General features: G+C 34.4%; 1 pseudogene; it reads right to left on the bottom strand.

The window, feature by feature from the left end:
• Nucleotides 1-2,777: 2,777 nt before the first annotated feature.
• LOC149576146 (2-isopropylmalate synthase A-like) overlaps nt 2,778-18,890 on the bottom strand; it is a 49,069-nt pseudogene continuing 32,956 nt past the window's right edge.

Genomic DNA, 18,890 nt, shown 5'->3' with positions numbered 1-18,890 from the left:
AATTTGCCATTGGAATATGATGTAGTCTCACTACCATTCACCCTTTCATGTGGAGCTTCAATTGCTAATCTTTGCTGTGGTCCAAGCAACTACAAAGGTTTATTACTACATTCACCAGCCTGCTCTGAAAAACCTCTTTGATATCAATTGTTGAAGTTTGGGAGCTGTCTTTTCAAGGTAATCAGCTCATTGGACAACTTCTGAATCATCTCTTCCAGTGAAGCAGTTTTACTAATACTGACTCTATTATGAATTTCATGTCTCCATCTTCCTGCATCAATCATATCATCCTCTAATTCTACAATAGTGCTTTGAGCTACCTCCAAATCTGCAGGTCTAAACCTTCTTAATTCAAAGCCTATGTCAGGAGGTATAGCACTGATGAAAAATGTTTTCAGGTTGCCTGCTATAGGTCTATTTGCTACTCGAATTCTATTTGTGATCTTATTAAAACTAGCAACAAAGTCTCTCATGCTCATAGAAGGTAGTTTCTTCACTGACGTTAGTTGAGCCAACAAAGCATATTCATCTTCAACAATTTTAAAATGATAATCAAAAGCTGCTCTCATGGTATTCCAATTTGTAATAGATCCATCAGCCAAGTGATAGAACCAGTCTATAGCCACTTCAATAAGAGTTTTGACAAATAACCAGACTGCAACATCTTCATGATTAACTCCCAAGATGTTTATAGCTATGAAAAATGCCTTTATGTGTTCATCTGTAGTAACCTTCCCATCTCCTATGAATTTAGGTATATTCTTTCTAGAACCGAAAGGAAGAGGATGGTAGGCTACAAAGTTAAGTGGCCCAGTAGCAACTGCCCAAGGTGCAACCATATCCTAATTTATTTCTCAGAAAATTCTAACCTCAATACATTCTCTCAGACTATTTGTACAACAGACTAACAAAAATCTGCAAAGAATTTCATCAAATTAATGAGAAAGAGAATGATGTTACCTCAATCTTGTGGTCACTGAGTGTTTTAAATTGGTGCTTGAGTTAGCCTCTAATTCTGTATTTGTCTTTGTACCATAGCAGCCAACTTTCTAACTAGTTCTTCTCTTTCAAAACTTCACTAGCTCTTCTATAATTAGAATTGTATCCTCATGAGGTTGCACCATTTTCCCTCATGACAGGTAAAGTGACTAATTGTGAGCATTAGTATTCTGAAATTTCAATTATTACCAAGGCTCTACAATTAGAAAACCTTATAACGCAATTGTTTCTTGACTTGTAAATGGGGTTCTTTGAGAATGGAGTCACCAATTTCTCAAGAAGTAATGACAATAAATAATGAAGCTTGAAAAATCAATGAGTTCTTCCTCTTAGTCACAAAAGTCTATTGTGTAAACACAAGCTGGGTAACTGAATGATAAGAACTTTTTAAATTCTTCAAACTCTAATATGCAATAGAGTTCTTTAAAACACAGAGTCACCAATCTCTAGTAGAGATAATAATAATAAGACTAAGAAAATAATCTCTAGCACTAATCTTCTTTTCTGTCTCCCCAAGGAGTCACCAAAAATCTGTTGGTAAATAGATTTGTTCTTCTTCTGATTCTCCTTTAATTTTCCCAATTGGTTATGAAGAAAAATTGCACTCAACAATTGGGAAACTATTTATGAGAATATCTAGTTTCCCTCTGTATAAAGGTACAACTTCCTATGTGAATAATATTCAATGAATTTTGTTTTAGTTCCTAATTCCTACTGCAGGGTATGTTCTTAACTAGAGAATAGCAGAGGAAAACCAAGCTAATCCTATACATGACTAACTTAGGCAGATTTTAGATCCTAAACCTAGCCAATTTTGAGAACTCATGTCCTATGATTTCTCGACATTGGTATTGCAAGAATGCTATTAGTTATGCAAATGCAATGATATGAGATTAAAATGAAGATTAAACATCCAAATCTTTGCAACAGGATCAGATGACAGTACTCTAATCTACCACCCAATCACCACTTGACTAAGAATGCAAGAAAGTGCTCAAAACTAACCATAACAATACTCTGATTGAAAGTAATCAGAAAAGTGATGCCCAAATACTTCGATTCATAACAAAACTTTCCTTGTTTTAAACACAATAAACACAATATTCTGATTATTTTTGCTTGCAATCTACAGCCAAATCTATTACAAAAAATGAATACCAATCTCTGATGCATGAATGAAAATGAAAAAATTAAAAATGCCCTCTCCTCTACTCTAGCTCTCTGACTCTATGCAAAAAAAGCAGAACCCCCTTTTTAGGAAAAGATTTGCAATAAATAATCTCCTTCAACCACTGTTTGGTTTCCCTCCATGTGACTCTTCAGTTTTTGACTTTTCAATTGAAACTACCTTATTGTTAAGATTCTTTAACCTTGGGTTCTTCCCCAAATGACGATTTCAAATCATATGGAAAGACCATGACTTTAGAGTTTTGTAACTGCGGCCTTTCAGTTTCATAAAACTGAATCTTTCTATATTCCTTTTCTATTAAAAAGAAAAACTCTTTAACTTCTACATGATGTTGCCTCTAAACTTTCTTTATTTGGGAAAATTAGATCCATGCTAGCATTTATTCCTTTGCTCACCTCTTCTATCTATGTCAACAACGACATCCATCCAAGAAAACCCTCTCTTTTATTATATAGCATACATTGAATGTCTAAATGTTAAGAATAGAAAAAGAGTTGATATCGAAAGTTTCCTCATATATGGTCTTCTATCAATACAAATACTTCAACTAGGTGGTTGAATAATATCAACTCCAAACAAGTAATCTTCATTAGTTTCTTTTCCTCAGAATGTAATATAGCAAATCCAAAAATAAAGACATGACTTCCAAGGTCATTTCTCCATTAAGCTTTCCAAGGACAATCCCTGATTCATCTGCCCATGCTAATCCAATATCTTCTAGAGAGATAATTTCATAAGTACCTTTGAATTTAAGCATACCATCCTGATGGATGCCACTTTCATGTGCAAAAGCATTTGCTCCAACAATAGCTTTATGGAGTTGTACAGACATTCTGGTAAACTCTGATACCATTTTGCTTTCCATAGTGATATGTTTTGTATTGATTCCAATGTAAAGGCCGTCTAGCTATTCTCTACCACGATATCTTATGACCATCACCACCTCCTTCAATGAAGCATTTCCCAATCTTTCCCCAATTCCATTAACAATGACTTCAACCTATCTGGTACCTACATATGCACCTGCTAAGGTGTTAGCTGTTGCATGACCAAGGTCATTCTGGTAGTGTGTTGAAATGACAACATTCTTGATACCACGAGTATTGGCTTTGATTTTTGTAATCAATTTTCCAAATTCAATTGGTGGAGTGTACCCCAAAGTATCTGGAATATTTAAGGTACTTGCTCCTGCCTTGATCACTTCTTCTAGTATTTGGTAAAGGAATTCATGATCAGACCTCTGGTGATAGTCATTTATTTCTTCGTAATGGTTGATGTAATGGATATTCCTCACCTTCTTGAAGTCATGGAAGCTATCTTATTCATTCCCTGCAATAGTCCAAATAACTAATTCAGTTTTGTATGCACAAAAGTTCTTACAATATGTAATGAACAGTTTTAGATTTGCTTTCCTTTACTGCTTCAATCTCATTTATAACAATAAGATTGTTTTCAATATCAAAAATGCATACAATCAATCCCAATAAGAAATTGATCATCCTTCAAAAAAATCATCTTTCAATCTCACATGTGGCAGACTGTGTAACAGTCTAATGCTCTTTGTGGAAAACACATACAATAGGTGTGAAACCCACGATAGTGGAGTAGCAAGTTTCCTGTTTTCCACCCGTCAATCTTGAGTACACAGGTACTTTTAACTTTAAGCACATGCTGTTTAAAAAAATAATAATAACAAACATTTCCTTTAAAACAAAACTTGGTGCCAACGCTTTTTCAAAGCTTTCAGATTTCACACTCACCAAGTGCGAATTCCACCATGGAGTAGCTAGAATGAAAAATCACACCGCGCCATAACTTTTTTGTTTCAACTCTAAATTAAGTGTCATTTTTTCCATTGGGATTATGGAAGATCAGAGAATCGACCTATGGCTTCAAATCATGCAAAACATAATCTTTAATTAATTGTAAAAATGTATTAGATGAGCATGAGTTCGACTCTGTTACATATGAAAGGCATGCCTGAACTTGAAATAAAGCTTCTTCAAATGCATATTTGTTACTTTTAATTACTTTTTCTGATTTCTTTCTCAACCCACTATTGTAATCATGCAATTATATCACATTGCCCATGTCACTGCTTTAAAAGACATCTTCATGCTCACTGTTAAACACAGTCCCTCAATTTTAATACAATTCGGCATTAAATTGTTACTATTTTTTGATCATCATAAGCATTACATTAGTAGTAAACTGTTCAACAAAGTAAAATGACTTCCATGTTTCATAGCTCATTTTTCTCAACCTATCAATCACCATACTTAGATCTAATGCCATTGACAGATTTCAATAATAACTCCTCAAAACATCTCTGTCACTGCATCATCTATATGAAGAATCTTCTTTGATTTCTTATGAATGCCTGGTAACTATAATTTCAAATCATCCTTTTGCTGAAAAAGATCATCAATAGGAACACATTATCTTTGTTGGGTTAGGATCTATAACCTGCCCAATCTGAAGAGACTTTTAAAAACAACCAACCCAACTTAGAGCAAGAAGGCAGTGGCAGGGAAACCTGACAAACATAGCCTATCCTAGGGAAGACTTAGACCTAGACTCAAACAAGACTAGAACTGATTGAAACATCAAAATCTTTAAAATCTTCCACTTTGACAGCATGGCTACAGGACAAAAAATGGGGCAACACTAATACAACTGGTGACTACACAAGCTACCTGATGGCAATACCATCTGGCCACTTCTTTGTTGGTCTATTGTTTGATGCCAACACTTTTAAAAAGGCCTTTATCCTATTTTAGAATGCATATGGGATAAACCCACAGCATCCCTAGTGGCCTTTACAACTTTTGGCATCATGTTTTACTAGTTTGACGATCGCGATGACCCAACAAAGACTCTCGATGGATTGTGTTTTTAAATCTAACATTGTTCAAATAATTTCTGGCCATCAGTGAACTTTGGACATTGCACACTATTTTCGATCATTTACTGGCACTATCGAAGATCCCTGGCCACTGTTGTTACTTTTCATGGCCCCCGCGAAAGACTACTGCCAATGATCGCATAGACTTTCAGCTCCCACTGTTACCATTCCTCCAACTCTTGGTGAATCTTTTTGACATTGTGTTTGAATAGTCTAGCACTGTGGATCAATATTCTCTGACACCAACAATTAAGAAACCTAGTCGTACTTTGCTACTCTAGCGTTAACCCTCAGCCAAAGTCCACACAAGCATGACAGTGAGGACCCTCTTGCTACCTCTACAACCACACACTCAGTCCGCTCAATGAATTAGTGTTGAGTCAAACACTGCCACATCCTCCCTACTTGTACCATGACCTCTACCTCACCCTTGGACACCTTAGCTTCATAATGTCAAGTCATTGGACATGTAGACCTTCCATACAGGCCACATATGCAAGTTTTTATATGTCCATACACTATCACGTGGAAAGACCATGCTGTTGACATCAATAGTGATGTTATCCAGGGGACCCATTTTTGTTGACATCAACAAATCACTATGTTAAATTTGATGGTCGTCTGACTGTCATTTTTAGGCAAATTTGAACTATTGCAATGGTCATTTCATTGTCAAATTTAACCTTGCAGTTTTCTGCCCAGACCCCTCTTCAGATGCAGTTTTGATTTGACAGTCTGACTTTGGGAAGCCATAGCTCAGTCATTTGGACTCCAAATTAGGTGTGATTTCTTTTTTATTTTGGGTAGAATTTCTTGAACTTTTCAGTGGTGCTATTCTTTTATAGTTTTGGTACATAGATTTGTCAGAAATTACATTTTTTGGCGACTGTACCTATCTAATCCTGCATTTTGGAACTTGAAACACTCTGTATGGGCTCATCTGGACTCAAAATCAGGTTACATTTTTTTGAAAGTGCTTAATTTTTCATCTACTTTCCAAATTTGCAACGAGATTATAGGATTATGTGGACACAAATATCACTTTCAGCATTGCATTGCTTTGATTATTTATCAAAATTGTTGTACATCTAAGCTACAATTCTTAGTGATAGATTTGAGTCTCAAAAGGAAGTTGTAAATAGAAAAATTAGAAGTCCACTTTGTATATTTTGACAAGTGGCCTATTGTACACGCACTACATATAAAGCACCAAATCATACAATGGGGGGGGGTTGATTGATTTTTTACATTTTGGGGGTAACATTTACTAGTACATCATGGATGAGGAAGATTTAATTACCTTGACAACACAAAACTATAAGAAATGGAGTGAATTGGTTCTCACTTATCTTAGTGAGCATAATGCATTGCCATATGTTAAAGGACTTTCATACAATGGTGACATTGTTTCAATCATTTGTTGTGCACTCTTTCTACATATGGATATGGAGGTTATGGATTCACTTGATGACATGAAGTCAACTAATTTTTATGATATTTGGATCTATCTTTGGGAGATGTATAGAGATCCACACATTCCTTCATTCCCAAAAGATCTTTTACCTCCAGTTGTAGTTGCATCCTCTCTAGATGATATCACACCTCCTGATGCTCCTATTGCTACTACTAATCCAGTTCTAGCAATAAATGCTTTTGATTTAGTGTAGCTAGATTTATCATGTCTTCGTACTTTAGCTTCATGTGACAACTTCCTTCTAGACATTGCAAGGTTGTTTGTGGAGTCTCACATTGAATATGTGGGAGACATCATCAATGATATTCATCTTCTCTTTGTTGAGGTGAATACTTCATCCATTGCCACAATGATAGGTACAACACAACAAGGTACACCTTGTCTTTTAGTTCCAACATCTATGGATGACTTCTTGACAAATATTTCAGGTTTGTTCGTGGAGTCACACATAGCAAATTTGGGAGACATCTTTGATGATCTACATCTTCTCTTTGATGAAGCAAAATCTTCTTCAATTGTCACGAGGGCTCACTTTGACCCTCGTCTCCTTTCTCTACACGATTAATTTTCATAGGTTGATATGATTGTGGATCCTTATGTATAGTAGTTGTCGGAGGTCTCTTTTTCATTTGAGGAGACAGTTGGTTCTTTGGGACATGTTCTACATACATCCTTGCTAGATCCAACATTGTTCATTTCAATAGCATTAGAAGGGGTGACAATTAGTATCAACATAGGGATAGTTGAATAGGTTTCAAAGACACCATTCATCATCAAGATTCTTTCTACACATAGGGGAAGCATCTCTCATGTACCTCTATCATTGTTTCTTTCAAAGGGGAGGAACATTATTCAGCGAAATTGAATTAGCTTCTACATTAGAGCAACTATCATTGATTGACACTCCACATTTTTGGGGGGGGGGGGGGGGGGGGAGGACTACCTTGTCTCCTTTCTTCTTCTCTCTTATGTAGGGGACCTTTCCCTCTTTTGGGATTGTGTTCTTCTCATACTTCTCTATTGTATATACTTGATGTACGTCGTAATGGGGGGGTCTTGATTACTCCATCCATCCATGCATCTAGTTTTTTCATCTCTCTTTTTGGGGGAAGGTTTTTCCCATGAGGTTTTCCCTCCTTATCTACTTTATGAGAGATTTCATTGCTTTTGTACATGGGTACCTAACATGGCCTAGTAGCTAAGACACATCATGCATTTTCATCCTAGCTTTCGTAAGCTTAAGTGCATTCCCCTAAGTTGCACTTAAGGGGGTGTTGTTGTAAATAAGTATTTACTTATTACACTTTACTTAAGTTTACTTAGGTCAATGCATTATTTTATTATTTATTAGGTTGACACTTAGGAGTTTGCGTACTTTTATGAGTTGTCATGTTGACAATATATAAGTAAGCAACTCTAATTCAGCACGTGGTGTCTACAACACTGGAGTTTTCATAATTAATTGAGTTGTCATATTGACAACATAGTTATTAGCACTCTTAATTAAGCACATGGTGTCTAGAACACTATTTTTCATGCTACACCTTTGTAGGCTTATTCTCTCATCATCACACTTACTCTTGTGCTAAATGGAGGATAATCCACTCCTAGTGGACATGTGTCTTGTTGTAAGACTTATCAATGTGCTGACTCCTAGACATTCTAGAAGCATTCTAGAGGCCTTTATATTTAGGCACTCCTAGTGTACTTGTACATGACATTGAATTGAATATCATATTGTTATTCTGATCATACTCTGGTCTATTCTTGTGCTTGTGCTTGAGTTCCTTGATCTTGGGTGGATTTTTCCCTAAAGAAAATTCTTACAAATATATCATCTATCTGCTCCTTTGTGCTCACATATTCCAATCTCACTTCTTTGTCTTGAACTAATGCCCTCAAGTAATGATACTTAAAGGAAATATGCCTAGTCTTTGTATGCATCACAGGATTCATAGATATGTTAATAGCACTTGTCTTGTCATAATATATCACTACAGGTTTAGTAATCTCTTCCTTCATTCCTTCCAATAATTTCTTGATCCATACAATTTTTGAATAATTAAATGTTGCAGCAACATACTTAGCCTCTATTGTGGATTGAGAAATACAATTTTCTTCTTACTTATCCATGAAATTAGCTTCTTTTCAATAAATAAAGGACCCCCACTTGTACCCTTTATTTCATCAATGTTTCCAACCCAATCAGCATCTGTGTAAACTCTCAGGTCAAACTTGTCATTCTTTTTATACCATAAACCATAGTCTTCTGTAACTTTCAAATATCTTAGTATCCTTTTCACAGTCATCATGTGATTCTTCGTAAGATTAGCAAAAAATCTTGCAACAATACCAACTAATAATGCAATATTAGGTCTATTATGTACAACATATTACAATTTTCCAATCATTGACCTATACAATGTCTGATTCACTTTGGTAGAATCATCATTCTTTGAAAGTTTATGTCTAGTCACCATATGTGTTCTAACTAGTCTTGAATCTTCCATTTGAAAGGTCTTAAATATCTCCTTGATGTATTTTGATTGTGTAACAGAAATACCTCCTTTCATTTGATAAACTTGCAAACCAATAACGAATTTAATCTCTCCAAACAACAAATTTAATCTCTCCAAACATAGACATCTCAAATTCTTTCTTCATCTCATTATCAAATTATTTACACAATAAATCATGTCCTCCAAATATGATATCATCAACAAAAATTTCAGCTAGCAATATCTTACTCTCATTTTCACTTTTCAACTACATATTGTTATTATCATTAGTTCTTGTAAAACTAATTTTCACCAAATAAGTATGTAACCTTTCATACCATGATCTAGGGGCTTGTTTCAAACCATTCAATGCTTTGTGCAACTTACATGCCATGTTCCTCTTGCTAGGGTCAACAAATCCTTGAGGTTGTTCAATGTAGACTTCTTCTTCCAATATTCCATTTAAATATGCAGATTTGACATCCATTTGATATACCTTGAAACCTTTGTAAGCAGCATATGCAAGTAATGTTCTTACTCCTTCCAACCTTGCAAATGGGGAAAATGTCTCTCCATAGTTGATTCCTTCCTCTTGTGCACATCCCTTACAAACTAGTCTTGCTTTGTTGCTTGTGACTTCATCTTCCTCATTCAATTTGTTTCTCAATACCTACTTTCTTACAATCACATTCTTTCCCTTTGGCCTTGGTACTAGTGTCCATGTATTTTTCTTCTTTATTTGATCAATTTCTTCATTCATTTCTCTAATCTAATCTTTATTTTCCAAAGCATCTATAACTATTCTTGGTTCAAACTCACTGAGTAAACATGTATCATTCTTCAAATTATTTCTTGTCATGACTCATGAATATTTGTCTCTAATGATTTGGTATGGTGTATGGTGTCTTGTCACATATTTTGCTGAGACATGTTTAGATCTTCTTTGTTCTTGTGGTAATTTACTTGATCCAGCTTGCTTAGCTTCTGCATGTATCTCTTTTTGTAACTCAACTTCCTTTGTTTGGTGTTTTATCTCCTCCCTGTGTGACTCGACTCCAACAACTTGATGTTCAATACCTTGTTGAGACTTGATAGAGCTTGTCTATTTATGCTCGGTAGTGTCAGTCTATTGACACTTGACAATCTCCTTCTTAGGTTCAAGTACGGTACTAGGTTCTCCTTCATAGATGTACACAAAGCTTTTGTAATCTTTAGGTTCCTTTTTGGATTCCTCTTTATTATTTTCTACAAATTTGTCAGCTCTAACATTTGCACTTTCCATGATTTTGTTAGTGTTAGAGTTCAAACACTTGTATGCCTTTCTTTAAGTGAAATATCTTAATAATATACCTTCATCACATTTTGCATCAAGTTTTCCTTTTCTTGTATCTTTCAATATGTAAAACTTGCTTCAAAATACTTTGAAATATATTACATTAGGTGCATAACCATACCATAGTTCAAAAGGGGTTTTATTTGTACCTTTCTTGACTTGAACTCAGTTCAATGTATAAATAATAGTATTGACAACTTCTCTCAAATACTTTTGTGAAACATTATTTCTCATCATCAATGTTCTTTCATAGTCCATGATTGATCTATTTCTTCTTTCATCTATCACATTCTATGGTGGAGTCCTTGGTGCACTCATTTGTCTCTTGATTCCTTTGTCATTGTAGAATGTATTGAATCCCTCATATATAAACTCACATCCTCTATATAATTTCAAGCACTTTAGACTCCTCCTTGTTTCCTTTTTAACTATATCCAAATACCACTTAAAATTTTGAAAAGCATCATTTTTTCTTTTAGAAACATCATAGTCATCATTCTAGAGATATCATCAAAAAATTGAATTAAGTATTTGTCACCATAGTATCTTTGCACTCCAATACGACTACATAAATTAGTATGAACCAACTCCAAAATATCATTAGAAGAACATATCTTTCTCTTGAAACTAGACCTTTTCATTTTTCTCATCTGACATTGTTTGCACATCACTTTATCAGGTTTAGCAATCTTGGTAATCCACTTACTCTTTTCATTTTACTAATGCTTACTTGTTAAATTTTTTAATCAATTTAGATGTCTTTATATATGTGTGTTCATCATATATGAGATATAAATTTATTGTCACACACACACACACACACACATGTATGTATATATGTGTAGATATATATATACATATATATAAGTTTATTGTTACACACACACACATATGTATATCTACACATATATACATACATGTGTGTGTGTGTGTGTACATATATACATATTTTTATATGTTATGTGTGTATACATATATACATATTTGTATACGTTATGTATATATATATGTATATATGTGTAGATATATATATATATTTATATATATATATACATACATATATATATATACACACACACATATATATATACATATATATATATGTATGTATGTATATATATATATATATACATGTATACACATATATGTATATATATATACATGTATACACATATATGTATATATATATACATGTATACACATATATGTATATATATATACATGTATATATATCTATATACATATATATATACATGTATATATATATACATATACATATATGTATACATATACATATACATATATATATATATATGTATGTATGTATGTATGTATGTATGTATGTATGTATGTATGTCTATGTGTGTGTGTGTGTGTGTGTGTAACTATGATTGAAGTTTATATTATATTAATTATCTAATTAATGAATAGAAATGTCCCATGAAGGGACATGTCTTTTCGTCGATTATTCTCTTTATATATAGAGAGGTTGCTTTCATTTGGAAAACACATACCAAATAATCATGGGAGTGCTTAGTACATTTGTAGCAATTCTTGACAATTTAACATTACCAAATTATCAAAGTTCACATGACATAACCTCTTATGACATAACCAAACATCTTCAAATTGTGCAAAAAGACATGTATCTTTAGATAGGTCTAGATAGAACAAGTTACCTCTTGTTTTCTCTCCACTTCCAATTAGTTAACCAGTAGCATCATAGATCTTTGCCTTCTTGTTTTGGAATTCAACTCAGTAGCCTAAACTGGTCAAATGTGCCACACTCAATAGGTTATATTTCAATCCATCCACCCAATATGCATTGTCACATCTGATTTTGTCATTCAATATAATTGATCATTTACCTTTCACATAACATGGTGCATCATTTCCAAACTTAACACAACTACCATTATAATGTCCTAGCTTTTCAAACTTACTTGTATCACCAGTCATAGGATGTGAGCAACCACTATCAATTATCCATTTATTATTCTTCCTCACATATGAGATTAGTAGAGTTTTCTCAAGTTTTTCATCTTCATTAGATTCAACTTTCATTGCAACATAAACAACTTCTTCATCATGTTCATCACAATCACTATTAGAACCATCTTCTTCAGCAATGTTACAAGATTTCTTACCTTTTTCTTTATAGACTTTGTTACCTTGGTTGTCTCTATTATCTCTCCTTCCTCGATATTTGTTGTCTTTTCTTTCCTCCCCATCTCTATCAAGACATCTTGCAACAATATGACCAATTTTTTTACATGTAAAGCAGATTATAGGAAGTTTAGCTCTGTATTTGCCTTTTCCTCTTGGTAGCCTTCTTGCCAATACTGCCTCTAGATCATCATTTGATTCACTGTCACTGTACATAGGATTACTCTTTTTCTTTCTTTTAGATCCATCAAGGGTTAGTTGAGACTTGAAAGCACATTCAACACTAGAAGGTGTATAGTTATCAAAATTTGACAAATCAAATGTAGTAAGTCTACCAATTAGACTATCCAAGGTCAGATCATTACCAAGTGTACATCTTAGTTCTTGAATTGTAGATATTCAAATTGCATAGATAGGAAGTAAAGTTCTCAACACCTTGCTTGTCATAGTATCATCAAATATGTCTACTCCAACTCCTCTAATTGCAATCATGACCTCTTTGAGTTTGCCACAATACCATGAAACAATTTCTCCTTCTTTCATTCTCATGTCATCAAACTTGCCTCTCAAACTTTGTTTCTTTAGCTCTTAACACATTTTTTCTCCTCCATGGATTTGTGCCAATTTATCCCACATTTTCTTTGTAGTAGTGCAATCCTTCACATCATCAAACTCAACATAACTCAGGGAAGATTCTAGATCTAGGCACTTCAATTTATTCATTGTCCAAGTAGTATAGTGCAAAATCTCCAACTCTAGATAGATTCACTATCGTCATTTGTTGCCATGATTTCTTTGTTCATCTTAGGTACCTCTCTCTTGTACATCTTGATATTTAGATTAAGTCCCTCAAACTTTTCTTACAAGCGCCAATGCTCTAATACCAATTTTTAGAATGATAGAATAACTAAAAGGGGAGGATCAGTTGTCCTCAAGTCCAAATATAGCAATTCAACTTTTAACAACTTTAAATAACTTATTCAAACTCTTAAATCCACTTGACCAATATAGCAAGTCATCAATAACTTAACTTATTCATCACATTACTAGCTCTTTGTTCAGTATATGTTGAATAACAAAAATAAACCACAATAGATAACATGCATCATGAAAATAACATTCACACATATATGGCACCAGGATTTAATGTGGAAATCCAATTTGGGTAAAACCAACAAATAACATGCTACCACTTTTTCACTCTTCTGAAGTGAGCTCAATTAAGAGTCAACCCTATTAAAGGTTACAAAACACACTATTAGGTGTGACCTTGTTAAAAAATTTAAACACCCTATTAGGAGTGGCCTTGTTAGAAGTCTTTAGATCACTCCATTAGAATGTCACCTTGATTAAAGGATTTACAATATGACTATTAGGTCAACCTTGATTAAAGGATTTACTACCACAATGGTTAGAAAGTAATAGATAGGTTTGATCTGATAAAATACAACTCACTTTTCTTGTTCAGATCTCCATCCAGCTCATTCTTTGTTCATTCACTGGACTTCATTATATTCTCTATCTCTTATTTTCTTTGCAACCCTTTGAAATCAATCACATGCACCAATCTTCTCACTTTTTCTTTGTTTCTCTTTTCTTCACTGTCCTTCACAAATTCACCATTCAAAAATTTAAATAACCAAAAACCAACACAAAACATCTCTTGTGCCTGTTTAAATAGGTAGCTTTGATATTTTTCTTCTTAAACATCACCGTAGATCTTAAGGTTTGATCAGATTCATTGAATATGTCTAGTATTTTGTACTTCTTCTCCTTTCTTGAAACTTCTTTAAACTTCTCTTTACATCCTCACCATAGATCACTTAACAAACAAAATTCATGCATTAAATACACCATCTCATCAATATTTATCATTTATGCATTTTAAGTAATTCATAAATTCAACTATATTGGCCTCAAAAATCAATTTATTCACAAATTGTTTGTTGCCAGACTTTTAGTCTCCCCCTTTTCAAACTTCTAGCTTGGAGTCAATATAATGAAAATATGTTAAATGTCCATGTCTAGGTTGCCCCCTTAGGTGCTTTCTTCTCATTAGTTTCATCTTTGTCCTCACCTTGTGGGATTTTGGGATTTCACTACTCTTCCTTCTTCCCCAACTCTTCACCGCAGGATTCATGAAAATCAAGTACATGTTGGTCTTAGGTGACTTAGTATTGGGTGGGCATGTTGTTGAGAATATTCCCATGATGAGAAGAAAGCTATAATCTCAACTAGACCATCAAAAGTTGTAGAAGATTTCTCCTTTCAGAGTTTCACCAATTCATCTACTCCTCCACCAGAAGTGAAGCCCATATAGTGAGTTTCTGATACATGAATATAGATTGCATCTAGAAGTGAGATCTAAAAGGAATTCGGAGCCAAAATGGTAGAGAGTGGAAGGTTTGAAGTAAACGAGTCCTTAATAGTTCTCAGAAATGAAAGAGGACTTAGTTTAAACACTAAGTTGGAAAAGCACCTTTGTTACTATGCCCCTGCTCAAAGAGTAGTTTGCGAACCAGTTTTCCAATAGAGTGAGATTAAACACATTTATGGAAAAGGTAATGGAGAATATGTGTATAAGGTGGTGCAGGGGCACCTTGAACCATAAAGCCCTCACCTTTTTAATTTTTTTGTGTTGTGCTCGAAGAGATCCTTTCTAAGTAGAAGAAGGGTCAGTGGACTTGGGTGTGTTAGTTAGGGTGTAGGAAGTCACGAAATGTCCTTAGAATAGTCATTAAAGAACCCTAAAATTAAGGCATTCCTTGCCATAGGGAAATATGAAACCTAAGGTATAGGCTACTATCTTAGGGAAGGGTCCTTAGCTTGGAAATGCTAAGGGATAACCTAATTAGCAAGTAGGAATTGTTAAAATTTGTAAGCAAAAAAAATGCAAAAGTTGCTATATTGCAATTTTGCAATTTTTGCAAGAAAATGTTGATTTTTATTTTAAAACATGAAGAAGTCTGATGCAAGCCCTAAAATTAAGGGGAAAGACCTAAGAGGACATTTAAATACCTTCCAAATCCTAAAGTTGGCAGAAGTTAATATCATTTGTACAAACAACATTCTATAACATGATTTTTGAGTGCAAAAAGATTGTAAATCTGAGTTTTTGAAGGTTTTTGAATCTTGTTTTGTGGACTGTACTAGTTGGCTTCATAGATAGGGTTAATTAGGACTTTTTTTTCTTTGAAAATTTTGTGTTTTTTGTGCCTTGCTTCATAGTTTTAAAAATCTTTCCTTTTTAGCTAGTATGTTGTCCTCTTCCAAGCACTTTGCATTGGCAATGATGTAACTCATTATCCCACTGTAGGAATTGTATGGCCTCTTGAGGATAGTGAGTTTACATAGTTTTTTTCATCATGGAAAAATCAAGGGCCCTCAAAAGCATGGGAGGCATTTTTAAGCTCTTTCCCTAGGTGAGCCAGAGCATGCCTGGCTAGGGAAGAATTAGATAATAGAGCTTATTTCTTGTATGCTTGTGGAAGATTTCTTATAGAGTGAACATGGAGGTTGAAATGTAATGAGAGGAGATCCCTTGGGTATAAGGAGAAGGTGTGGCCAATCCAATTTGACACCTAACAAGACCAAACAACATTGTGACCTTGAAAACCTTTAAAAACCCTCAAAATCAACAAATGCACTGTGTTACAATTCTAGGGTCTGAAACCTAGAAAATTTGTAAGTACTCTTGAAATGAACAAAGGTCTGTGGAGACACCTTGGAATGTTTAGTGGAAGAAATTGGAGAAATTCCCTATTTTGTAGGAGAAATAGGGCTAATTGGGGCTCTTCCTTGTAGCCCTGTTTTGAAGGAAAAGGGTGAAATTAGTAGGAAGAATAACCAAAAAGAGTTGTTTTGGCATACCAAACTAGTGCATTGCAAGGCTTGGTGACTCCTCCTCCATGATCCTACAAGTTGGTTGTGAAGAATGGTCAAAAAGACCTAGCTTAGTTGGAAGACCTTGAATACTCTTCAGCTAGTATGGAAGCCCGACAGATAGCAAGAAATAAAGTTTGATCAAGATAGTGGAATAAGGTTTAGGATTGGGGAATCTTTTCTTGAAAAGGATCCTATAAGTCCATGTGGTGATCTAGCAAGACACCTTAAGTCTTCGAGGTAGACAAGAAGCATGAACATATGATTGGTTAATCCCTACTCTCCCTATCATAAGGACTCTATTTTATGTTTCTCAAAGAGAATTAAATATCCTGAGGCTTCCTCAAGATGGAGAAGAAGTGAAGTAAAAAACAATACCTTTCAGGTGTGCAACAAAGTTAACTCTCCCATTTTCTAAAAGCACATTCTATGAAGTATGAAGGTGAATTTCCACATTATGAAGATGTTTGGATTGATTTCAAGAAATGAATAACTATTGGAAAAATTCCCTAGAGCTAAAAATGACAAACTCTTTCTTCGTTAGGAAATCATCCCTGCAAGTGTGATTCCAATCAGTCAGGCACCTTGGAAGGCACTTTTTTGAAAGTGTAGATCTTACTTGTATTAAGGAGTATGGATGTTGGATTTTGCATCCCAATAATGTTTTAAGATATTCTAAGCAAAAAATGAGTCATTTTTGGAATGTCTCAGAGCCATAATTAACAATCTTAGAAATTGTTTGTTTCTAGTGCATTGTGGCCCTTTGGAGCACCTACGAACCTCATTTTCTAAAATAAGAATTTGATGAAGTGTATAAAGGATGAATCTAGAGTCATCACTTCTTGGAGGTATGTAGAGGCATCTTGAGTGAGGAAAAATAATATTTGGAATGTCTCAAAGATAGGGCTAGCAATTTTGGAGTTTGGTCATCTCGAATGCGCCAGAGTACCTATGACCTTTTTGAAAAAGAGCACATTTGATCAACTACATGACGTATAGATATGGTGATTTCTTCCTTTGAAGATTCTTAGAGCTAGATTGAGCCAGGAATGCATTTAGATGGGTGAGTTTCAACTAAGTCTGAGCCATGTCAGATGTTTCACATTTTAGCTACTCCTCCACTAAAGGAGCACCTTATAAGCCACTTCTTTGATAAGTCATGTCAGAATGTGATTTGTGATAGTATCCTAGCCTTGCAATGGAATATTAAGGCAGAGATGTCACTATTATCCCTCCTAAATATTCCTAAGAGAGTAAAATGGTTGAATACATGGGTTTTCAAAAAAGTAGAAAATGAAGTTCTCTATAGCAAGAAGCATGTCCGAAGGCCATGATCTCCACAAAATGTAAAATGTTTAAGTATTTAAGCTTTTTGGGAAAGCATTGAAAGTGCTACCCCTCTGAAATATCTAAAATGGTGTGTTGTGGAAAAGCAAAGGTGAGGCTTCTTTCTTGACTAAGAAAAAAGACATTATTTTCCTAAGAATAGGATTCCCTTATGATAAGCTAGTCCTTTGAAACATAGTGTAAAGAAAAATAATTAGAAACACTCATCTTTCATTGCACCAAAGTTTAAAGGCTAAAACCTATTGTACGACTCCCCATTAATAATGGATTTGATATGGAATGGAGTCATTAACCCACTAAATTAAATGCAAATTTAATCATTACACCAATAAAGAGAAATTTGAGTTAAGGGGTCATTTTTCCACTCATGTGACGTAGGAAAATCCAATGCTCAACATTCAAATTTGAATTCAATAAGATCACATTGTTGGTAAGTTCACTTCTTCATCTTGCAATGAGCACAATTTCATGTTAAGTGCAAATTTATCTTGTTCTGTGTGTTATAAAGTGAGTGGTAGAGAGAATTGGTGATACTGATAGATTGTCAGGCCTTGAAAGTGAGCTAAAGAGCTATACAAACATGTCTTTCAGATTTTATAATCTCATAGATTTGTATAGAAGTCTCAATGCTCAACCCATTCATCCTATCACTCTAAAGTTTAAAGAGAGTGGTATAGTAGAGGTTGTTGGTTTTCCAATGGTTGTCTAGGCACTACAACTTGTCAAGGAGTGCATAGCCAGATATGACCCAATAATGAAACAAATTATGATGCATGATGACTCTGTCTTGCTCACATTTGACCAAGGTTTAATGCAAAATGCATTCGGGATCCCAAAGAGTGTTGAATTCTATGACATAGATTTTGGATCGAGTGCCTCCATGTTCAATTAAAAGAAGACTCTAAGGCAAGGAGATAATCTAACGACATGGTTCTAGCCACTAAAGGAAAAAAAGAGTAAACTTCCAAGGACCTTATTCAGAACCAGTCTCAAGAGGGAAATTGTAGATATCTCAGCCTTGCTTCTAGGACTGAAAGGTTATGAAGAAGATTTGAATTCATGGAGGACCATTTCTTCCTGGTGTAAGAAGTCTATGT

Source organism: Cupressus sempervirens, chromosome 1 (genome assembly GCF_028749045.1).
Source record: "Cupressus sempervirens isolate cs-2001-9-10 chromosome 1, ASM2874904v1, whole genome shotgun sequence".
Taxonomy (NCBI): Eukaryota; Viridiplantae; Streptophyta; class Pinopsida; order Cupressales; family Cupressaceae; genus Cupressus; species Cupressus sempervirens.
Note: the sequence above shows the minus strand (reverse complement) of the source record. Positions and strands in the feature narration are given on the sequence as shown.